Source organism: Dipodomys merriami, unplaced genomic scaffold (genome assembly GCF_024711535.1).
Source record: "Dipodomys merriami isolate MVZ:Mamm:240054 unplaced genomic scaffold, mDipMer1.0.p SCAF_5, whole genome shotgun sequence".
NCBI classification, from domain to species: domain Eukaryota; kingdom Metazoa; phylum Chordata; class Mammalia; order Rodentia; family Heteromyidae; genus Dipodomys; species Dipodomys merriami.
In genome coordinates, this window is record NW_027206068.1 from 48,655,048 (window position 1) to 48,665,274 (window position 10,227).

At 37.0% G+C, this 10,227-nt stretch overlaps 1 pseudogene; it reads left to right on the plus strand.

Moving 5' to 3' along the window:
* Positions 1 to 4,225: 4,225 nt before the first annotated feature.
* Positions 4,226 to 5,108, plus strand: LOC138810200 (small ribosomal subunit protein uS5 pseudogene; annotated as a pseudogene).
* The last annotated feature ends 5,119 nt before the right edge of the window (positions 5,109 to 10,227 follow it).

A 10,227-nucleotide genomic window follows, 5' to 3' on the forward strand; every position in this document is an offset into this window, starting at 1 on the left:
AAACATGTATTCAAAATTTCAGAAAATAGGAAAAAAACAAGACACATGGTCCATAAATAATTGCTATCAAAACTTTACTTAGGAGAGTATTAGTTTTATTTTACTATCCTGTTGTCTTTGAAACTGGTGGAAGGAATGTTTAAAGGAATGTTTACGCGAATAGGCTGGGCTGCTTTGTGTTCCTCAAATGTGTAACTACTCAGCAGTTTTAAGGCTGTGTCTAGCCTGAATCACTCCATTTATAAAGACATTGTTTTGACCTAAGCCATTTCACTTTGAGTGTATGTGCCAAAATAAAAATGACTTCATATGTTGTTTGATGCAAGTAAACAACTACCATCTGTCTTCATGAGACACAAACTGATAAACTTTATTTCGGCCAATCAACAATTGCACCCATAAATATGTCAAATCATACAAGAAACGTGAGGCATGAATTTAATATACAGGATTGACCATTCTCCCTTACCAAAATAATATAAAAAGATGGCCATTTAGCACTGGGAAATGGAGACATACTCCAACCATCATCAGACCAGGCATCAAGTTCTGTTAATGAACTTGAAGCTCAGCTCTATCCCCTGCTTGACATGATCCAGTCAAACTGTTGTCCCTCGATCCAATTAGACAGAGAATCAGCTCCTTGTCTGGACTCAACTTCTCCTGAATTCAGCTCTGCACCTTCAACTAGTTTCACAGCTCTAGCAGCTCTGCATCATGGGGCCTCAACCCCTTCACCACAGCTTTGAGATCAAATTCCTCACTAGTATACCATCTGGCCACTTGCAGTGGCTCTTTTTACATCTGTATCCTCTCTCTGCTCTTGCCTTTGGTAATGCTTCTTTGAATTCTGGAGCCCCTTTCTACCATTCCTAGCTCTCCTGTAACCTCTATATTATTGTGAAGTATACTGTATAACCTGAGGGTTAATATTAGTAATTAGCTTTGTAATAAATGAAACTGTGTTGCCTACAGCCTAAGCTATCCAGTGATCTGAGTAGTACTTGTCAAATAAACTTCAACAAAATTGGAAGTTTGAAAATTTTTTATTCAGCACATTCTGACGTGGAACGACACAACCCTGTACACCTCCAAACGAAAAGGGCTCTACTGTGTACGTAGCTTTGCGATTGACAGGCACAATGGAATGGTGTTGACTCTTGTCTGAGAAATCTGAAATTCCAGAGGAGGAGTGCTAAAAAGTAAACTGAAGAGGTAGTTGCAGATCTTCATGCATGCCTCGACTTGCTAGGGCAAGGTTGTAAAAGGGTTTCCCATGAACAGAGAGCCAATATGTGTTGATATAAGTCCTGCCCTTGATTCTACTTCCCCTGAAGAGCAAACAGACCTCAGTGTCAAGAAGCTGAGTTTCAGATGATTTCGTAAAGGTAAGGTAAGCATAGGTAAACCAGCAGCTTTATGTATGTGGGAAATCCCCAGGACCAGGAGCAACAGGGGGTATGCTGTGCTGAGATCTGGAGCTAGAATACCAGTGCTGAAATGTTAAAGCTTTTCTTCCCTTCTTATTGTTTTTATCTTCCATCTATGTTTTTCCTATCCTTTGAAGGGTTCAACATTTAAAGCTGAAGAAGAGTAAAGAGGGAAAGGATCTATATTTCCTTTAATAGGTAGAGATAGGATTAGCTATAATTTCAATGAAGCTGCAATCTTCAACCATTAGAAGGAATCTGTCATTTTCATTACTGTCCTTTTCAAACTTAGACTATCTTCAGAATGTGCATAAGACAAAAAAAACAATGGAATAGCTTCAATTTTTATCGTCTACAAGGGAGGACCATGTTGAGCAAATAAATTCAAACAGTGTAAAATACAACAGTGTCAAATATTGATAGTTCATTATACTAGTTATTCTACCTCAAGAACTGTATGAAAATATAGGAAGCTTACTCCTTGCAAATTCTCTGCACCATCACATGCAAATCATGGCCTTTGGCCTGTTGGCTCAGAGTTGAATTCTTTTTCATTCCAATTCTAGTGATATTCAAGTTAATAGTTTGCTGAGATTTCACTTCTATTTCTCTTCAAGAACCTAAGCCATGACCCTTTGCTCCTTTTGTCTACTCAACTAGATCAGTGAAGTTTCTAGCCAACATCAGACCCTTCTCACTGTCCAGGACTAGGGAAAAAGTGTAATTATCTTTCTTTTTGTTTTGAAGGTTCTTAGCTTTTCTCTTTCCTTGAAACTGCAACCTATCCAGATGTCTGATATATTTTATAGTTTTATGGCTGAGCTTTACCTTCCAGTTGTGATCAGTTCCAGGTCAGCCAGAACCCTCATTCTTTAACCCTGCCTTCACCTTTGCTGCACTTCAGCTGCAATAGTAGCTTTGAAATCCAAGTGTGGTTCATTGAGGGCATCATAATAACCTCATTCCTTCACAGTTTGTCAGGACTGAGAAATGACTTCCAAGATAAGTGTTTCAGCTCAGATCTTCCAGTGGTGTGATGAGAACTATGGTCTGGAGCTCATAATGGCTCCATTCTTTTATAGCCAAGAAACAGTTTATCTCTCATAAAAAAATACCAGAAATTTTGGTATCCTGAAAAGTACTCTTATTTCACAAGGTGTATATATCTTAGGTAGCAAATTCATGGCACAAGGAATTTCCTGGGTGAAGTTATCTGACAAGAAATACAGAGAACCATCTATTTCAAAGATTTCCTGAGCATCCTGGCAGGACTGAATTTCAAATATGGAGGTTCTGCTGGGAAGGTGGATGATGACCCTACTCAATCTAGTAGAAGGATGTTGCATTCTCCTTTGTGGAGTCTATCTTTCCTGACTGAGTGGAATGATTCAGACCTGCCATTCATTGCTTAGAAGTTCAGGGTTTAGGTAGGGCATAGCCTTTCCAGTATAGAAAGGTAATTTTCAAATGAGAGCAGAAAGGGAAGCATCCTGAGTGATACCTAGCACAGCTCCTGAATCCCTGATCTTTCTTAAATGATAAGCCTAACTAGAATTCAAAGAGCCATGAAGGAATGACTTAGTCTATCACAGATGTTGCCCATGTTGCTTCCCTCCCCACTCAGCTGAAGCATCACTACCTACAGGTGGCCAATGAGAATAAAAATTCTGGTGCATCTGTTGCACTAGATTGGACTTCATGGGTTCATCCCTGGAGTTCATAGTTCCAATTTCATCTTTCACCATGATCTGCATAGTATGTATTATCCAATAGTTTAGTAAAGCTCAAGTGGCTAGTTCCTGTCTCTGCATTAAAGAGGTACTTGATGTTGTTGCATAGAGTTGTGGACCTCTAGACCTAGCTGCTTACAGGATCTAATGTTCTTCCTTTCATTTGCCATGGTTCTTCCACCTCTACATGATGTCTTGTTGGAGATAAAATGACAAGTTCAACAGTCAAGCTGTTATACTCATTAGTCACCGTCCATACTCCACCTCCATGCTGAACAGCTCTTCTGAATGCAAAACTATGATTCATACATAATATGAAAACACTTCTCATGTGAAAATTATGCCACCAACACTGTCTATCCACCCTGCCAAGGTGACTAATGTGCTACTTCACCTGTGACTAATATATTTTGAGACCAGCATATTAACCCACATGAAACTATTTTATTTAATCAAAGGGTATTTTCTCACACAAATGGTTCTAACTAATAGGAGAGGGAAGGTGATTGGGATTCAGGATAGCTAGAAATATAGAAACTCAAATCATAAACACAGCTATAGGAAATACAGAGATTATTTTGGCAAGACAATACAGGGACTATATTGGAGCAAAATAGGACCTGAGGCAGAAAAGCCAGTTAAGTTATAATAGCCCCTAAGGAAAATGGTGAAGGCTTTTTATAAGATTAAGGCAGCTGAAATGAAAACAAAGGAAAAACTACATAAAACTTTAGTAAGAAGGGGTAGGACATGGAAAAATAATGCAATGTATGAAGAACAAGAGTCAAAGATGAAGCATTTTGAGTCAAAGATAAGACATTTTGGCTTGAGTAATAAATTGGGAGTGGTGCCAGCCATTTGTACATGGACAGAAGGAATAAGTCAATTTGGAGAGTAATGTGGGGGCTCTGATTTGAACTTGTTACTCCATGGGGGGGGGGAGATGGAGGAGGGGGAAGGAACGAGTACATGACTAATTACTTCTGCCTGAAGTAAGAGATGTCGGGAGTGAAACAGACATTTAAAAGTAATCAGCTTCTTCTCTGGGAAAACACCAAATGGTGGATGACGCTGGTGCAGCAGGAGGGCCCGGAGGGCCCGGGGAGCCCAGGCTTGGGAGGCCGTCAGTAGCAGCCTCCGGGGACGAGGTCACAGGTTTGGGGCTCTTAGAGAGAGACAAGGCCGAAGACAAGGAATGGATCCCCATCACCAAACTGGGCCGCGGGGTTAAGGACACGAAGATCAAAGTCTTTGGAGGAGATCTCTTTCCTCCCTGCCCATCAAGGAGTCTGAAATTATTGACTTCTTCCTGGGGGCGTCACTCAAGGATGCGGATGCGGGGTTGAAGATAAGGCCCATGCAGAAGCAGACTGGAGCTGGCCAGCGCACCAGCTTCAAGGCATTTGTAGCCATTGGTGACTACAAAGGCCATGTCCATCCGGGTGTTAAGTGCTCCAAGGAGGTTGCCACTGTCATCCTAGGGGCCATCCATCTTCTTGGCTCCATCGTCCCTGTGCGGCGGGGCTACTGGGAGAAACAAGATTGGCAAGCCTCACACTGTCCCATGCAAAGTGACTGTGCTGGTGCGCCTCATCCCCGCCCCCAGAGCACTGGGATCGTGATGTCAGCTCCTGTTCCCAAGAAGCTGCAGCTGATGGCTGTATTGATGACTGCTCCAACTCAGCCAGGGGCTGTACTGCTCCCTTGGGCAACTTCGCCAAAGCCACCTTTGATGCCATCTCCAAGACCAACAGTTACCTAACCTCTGGAAAGAGACTGTATTCATCCAAATAGCCATATCAGAAATTCGCTTGACCATCGGGTGAAAACCCACACCATAGGACCCAGCCTCCAGCCGCGCCTACAACACACAATTTTATACAAGAATAGTAAAGTGAATCAAGCCTGTTTAAATAAAACAAAACAAAACAAAAAGAGCAATCATTAGGATGTGGCTGAACTTCCGAATGTGAATAAGGTTACTGAAGGTAGTTGAGGGAACAGTCAGTGAAGAAGTCTGGGGGTTAATATACCAAGCAGAAAAGGTGGTTTGGTAAAACATATCAAAATGCTAAGATGTGTCCAGAGGAAACATAGATGGAAACCATAAGGTAGAAGAAACATAGATGAAAACCATAGGCCAAAGATGGAAAAAAATTAAAATCATAGATGGAGACCATAGGCCAAAGATGGAGAAGAGAAATAATTAATACATTCTCTAGAGATCAACTAAAATAATCTTCATTTTTGACAACAGGGAGATCATTGGTGAGTCGGTAAGAACATGATTGCCAATAGAGTGAATCACAGATTGCCATGGATAGGAAAAACAAAGAAAATTGGAAATCTGGAGACTAAGTATGTATGGATACTTGTGTGTTGTCTTTGTGGTGTAGAACTGAGAAAGATTTCCACTAGAGTTTTTTTTAAAAAACTCTAGAATATTCTGAGGGGAAAATGTCATTTAAGACACTGAAAACATAAATTTCACAGGATTGACAAGGAAATCCAAAGGTAAAGGTTGGAAAGAGGATTATCTATTCCAGTTAGAAGGAGACACCAGATACCAGTGTGCTTTAATGTGTATTGCAAATTTAAATCCCCACCCCATTTTTCTTACCAATCTTTATCGTTAGATCAAGGAATCATTTTAAGTAGTATAGAAGACCTAGAAATACCTATTATAAAACTGCATTACATCCATCTGAATTCCAAAACACACATATATATACATATGTTTATATATGTATGTTGTATATATATACATGCACAAACATATGTGTGCAACCTGTTCCATGAAAATAATTTGTTCTATTAATATACCAAGTCATACAGTAAACTTACTTTTAAAAAAATACTCTGTATGGGCTTGAGCCAGTACCTCACACCTTTAATCTTAGCTACTCTGGAGGCTGAAATCTGAGGATCCTGGTTCAAAGCCAGTCTGAACAGCAAAGTTCATGATTCTTATTTCCAATAAAGTATAAAAAATGCCAGAAGTAGAGCTGTGGCTCAAGTGGTAGAGCACTATCCTTGAGCAAAAGCCGGTCAGAACCAGACCTTGAGTTCCAGCCCTGGGATCAGGGTGCACGTGCCTATGCGCACGCGCGCGCGCACACACACACACACACACACACACACTTTTTTGTATCATTAACCTCCAAAATTGTATCCAAAGATTCTTCAGTGTGGTAAGGAAAATAAAACATATGACCCACTGCAAGTTTAAAACTGCTCTGAAATTTTATCATTTGTATTACAAGTTAATGAAATATTTGTTCATCAATACACCTGCAGGTGTTTTGATTTTAAAAATTATTTTTATTTAACATAAACTTTGTACACTACAATCCTCACTTCTCTGGCAGTGTTAAAAATCATTAATTTGGAATAAATCAGCCTTTTTTTAGGTCTACATCAAATAACAGAAGTTTGCTAAAAATAACTACCCTTCCTAATTAAATTCAAACTTACAAAATATTGTGAGGTCATCACATAAAATAACTTATGTATTTGATATTTTTAATCAATCAAAATGGCTTTTTTATATTTTAGTAACTTCATTTATCAAGTTTGGATTTTGAATCCACTCTGGTCTAAGTAATGGGTATTTCCTGATAAACTGAAATATGGATTGCATTATAAACAGAATATTGATCAAAACAATTATTGCTTAGATTTCAGTTTCATATTTGTCTTTATATATTGCAAATAGGCATAATATTCCAAAAATGAAAGAATTGTAGTGTTCGTTTTTGTTTTATTTATGGCATTAGGCTTAATTTTCTGACTTTATAATTTAGTTGCCAATAATGTGCCCAAATTCTTTTATCAGAACTTCATAAGTTCCATTTGTGATCAATGTCCTGTCTATATGTAATTAAAACTGGGGATATGAATAGAAGGTGGTCATACTATAATCTTGACATAAATGGTCTCAACTGCAAAAAGACTTGTCAGTGACGTCAGTTTTGCTTATCCAAACCTGAGGTAGATTTTTTTCTTTCCTAAACTTGGTATTTATTTATTCTTTTGACTTAAAGGTGACGTTGGTTTTCCTTTCCTTTGATTAATGAAGATCTGGAAATAATATCCACCAATAGAATTTAAAAGAAAATGTAAATTATAATCAAGTTATTCCAATTTCTATTTAAGATTTTTAAATTCATTGGTCAAAAATATATTTTAGATGCCTCCTGTTAAGGGCAGGGCACTCTTCTTGTTAACTATGTACAGAAAGTATTTTAAATTACCAAGGCTTATATACTAAAATAGGAATATGACAGTAGTAATTTCCAATACAGACATTCAAAAGTACTGAGCAATCAAACTCCTTTGGGCATTTACCCTTAAATTCATCCATCTAATCACATTTTAAAAATTAAATTATTTTATTCTGGCATACAGAACATTAACTACATCACCTGTGGAAAGATAATGCAGAATAATACGTCAAGACACTGAACTCTCAATGTTAAAGAATACATACTTAAAGCAGTACTTGGGCACCCAAAATTACTAACAAAAGTTACAAATGGGCTAAAAAATTTACTCAAAACTACCAACGCACTAAATACAAGGATTTTATTAATAGAGGGATTTTTAGGTATAGAATTTATAAACTGATTATAAAATAATCTTTTCCATAGGGTTTTGAACTTATAAAGATCTATGCAAGAACAAATCCAACATGTCTAGGGATGAAGATTTTAGCCGAAAACAAACTAAAACAAACAAAAATTTTTGTATGACACAGGGCCTTGCTATGTAGCACAGGCTGGCTGTGAACTTTAAATCTACTGCACTTGCCTTCAGGATTTCAGATAAGCACCATCATGCTCAGATACATAAAAAGTTTGAATAGCCTAACAAAAAGATGGATGGAGAAGAGAGAGGGAACTTGACCCCTCAATTTATACAATGGTCTATACTTTAAAAAGAAGTTTTTAAGGCTGGGAATGTGGGAATCTGATGGAGTGCTTGCCTAGCATGCATGAAGCCTTGGGTTCAATTCCTCAGTACCACATAAACAGAAAAAGCCAGAAGTGGCATTGTGGCTCAAGTCAGAGCCAAAGAAGCTCAGGGACAGTGCCCAGGCCCTGATTTAAAGCACCAGGACTGGCAAAAAAAAAAAAAAAAAAGTTTTTAGATTTTATCATTTTTATGATTTTTAGCAAAGTACTATATGAGGAAAAATCTGAAATTTTTGTTGGGGGGGTCCAGTTATGGGGCCTGAACTCTGGGCCTGGGCGCTGTCCCTCAGTTCTTCAGCTCAAGGCTAGCACTCTACCATTTGAGCCACAGCGCCACTTCCGGCTTTTTTTTTTCTGCTTATGTGGTGCTGAGGAATGGAACCCAGGGCCTCATGCATGCAAGGCAAGTGCTCTACCATGAGCCACCTTCCCAGCCCCAAAATCTGAACATTTTTGTAGAAAAAATATTGTGATGGCATATCTTTTTAGAATAGTAAATTCTTGCCCTAAAATAATTCCTTTCACTCTAACTCCTTCATAAATATACAACATGAAAAATGACAGAGACAAGATTCTCAATTGTTGGATCTATATTTTAATTTTTAGGTAAAATTATGTATTACTGCATTGTTCTTATGGTCCTTCTCTTTACTGTGACATTATACTTTTAAGTTGTCAACTTTAATTTAGGATACCATCCCAAAGATTCATTTATAGTTTCTTTTATTTGAACAGAAAAATTCAATAAAGTAGGAAGTCTATAACTTTTTAGTAAATAAATTAGCTCGTTACATTTTTAGTGCAAAGACAGTTTTTGGTATTTTCTTTTCATAGAAATTATAAACTAAAAAGTTAGATTTATGACTGTGAAACTGCTCTTTTAAGTGTAATAATATTAGTACTACTTGTAAAAATGCAGAATATACTTTTATGTTTGGCTTGCTCAGAGCCAATACATTTACTTTAGTTAATTTGCTGACACATTTTAAAGGATATTTTACTAAGCATTGCTTTTTTAACCAATAAATAACTTTAAAACATGGATTTCCTGCTACATTATTTCTGAAGCAATCATGAAACATTACACTATTTCATTTGGATAATGCTAATGTGAGCACTTATCCAAATACTGGAAATTCAAGTCAACCTGTCACCAAACACAGAATTCTAAAACATGGGTAGTTTTATAACTTCTACTTTAATAACCTAAAATATCCAGAAACTGTTAATGTGTATTAAATGAAAAATTAATTTTTAACAATATTTATTCAAAGCATTAGGAAAATCATATTCAAAACATAAAAATAATTGTACTGTAACAATGCTGCATAGATACTGGTATGCAATTTCCCTGACACTTTAAGAGATTTCTTCCTAACAAAAACTACAATTTTCAAGTCACCAGTAGAAAATGGTAGAGGCATTATTTCCTCTGGAGGCTGATAAATGGGCTTCAATGGTGAAAAGTCATTTGAACACTGAAGACTAGTTTCATCTCCCAATAATATTCCCCTCTTATTTTTCAAAGATGAAAATTTAGAATCTAAGGATTATTGGATGGGAAAAAGAAATGAATTACTTCTTAGCATATACTTTAATCAGTGCCTAACATATACTTTAATCAGTGCCTGCTTTACTCTGACAAAACATTGAATTAAGTTTTAAAAATTACAGCCACACCATTATACTTAACAAAATGTCGATTATTCATGAATACTTTTTTCACATAATACATTATAGGTATACAAGAAAAATATGACCTATCTTTGACCTTCAATAGAAAAAAATATCACAAATGGGAATCTAAAAAACAGTTTTCATGGCAGAGCATTAACTCCACAGAGATCAAAATATTTTCTGAAAAGTTAAAATAGACTGATTTAGTCCATGAGAAATGGCTAAATTTATTTTATAAGAATACTTCTTGAAAAGCAAGGCAATTTATTTAGAGAGAATTTGTGGCTGGAAACGCTATTCATTAAGAAAACACTAAATTACCCTGAGAAAGACTCTTAAAATTACCAGTGTTTTCAGAGGCTTTAAACAATGCATGAAGGAACAACTTGCAGGCCCTTACCTGCATAAAAAATGTTT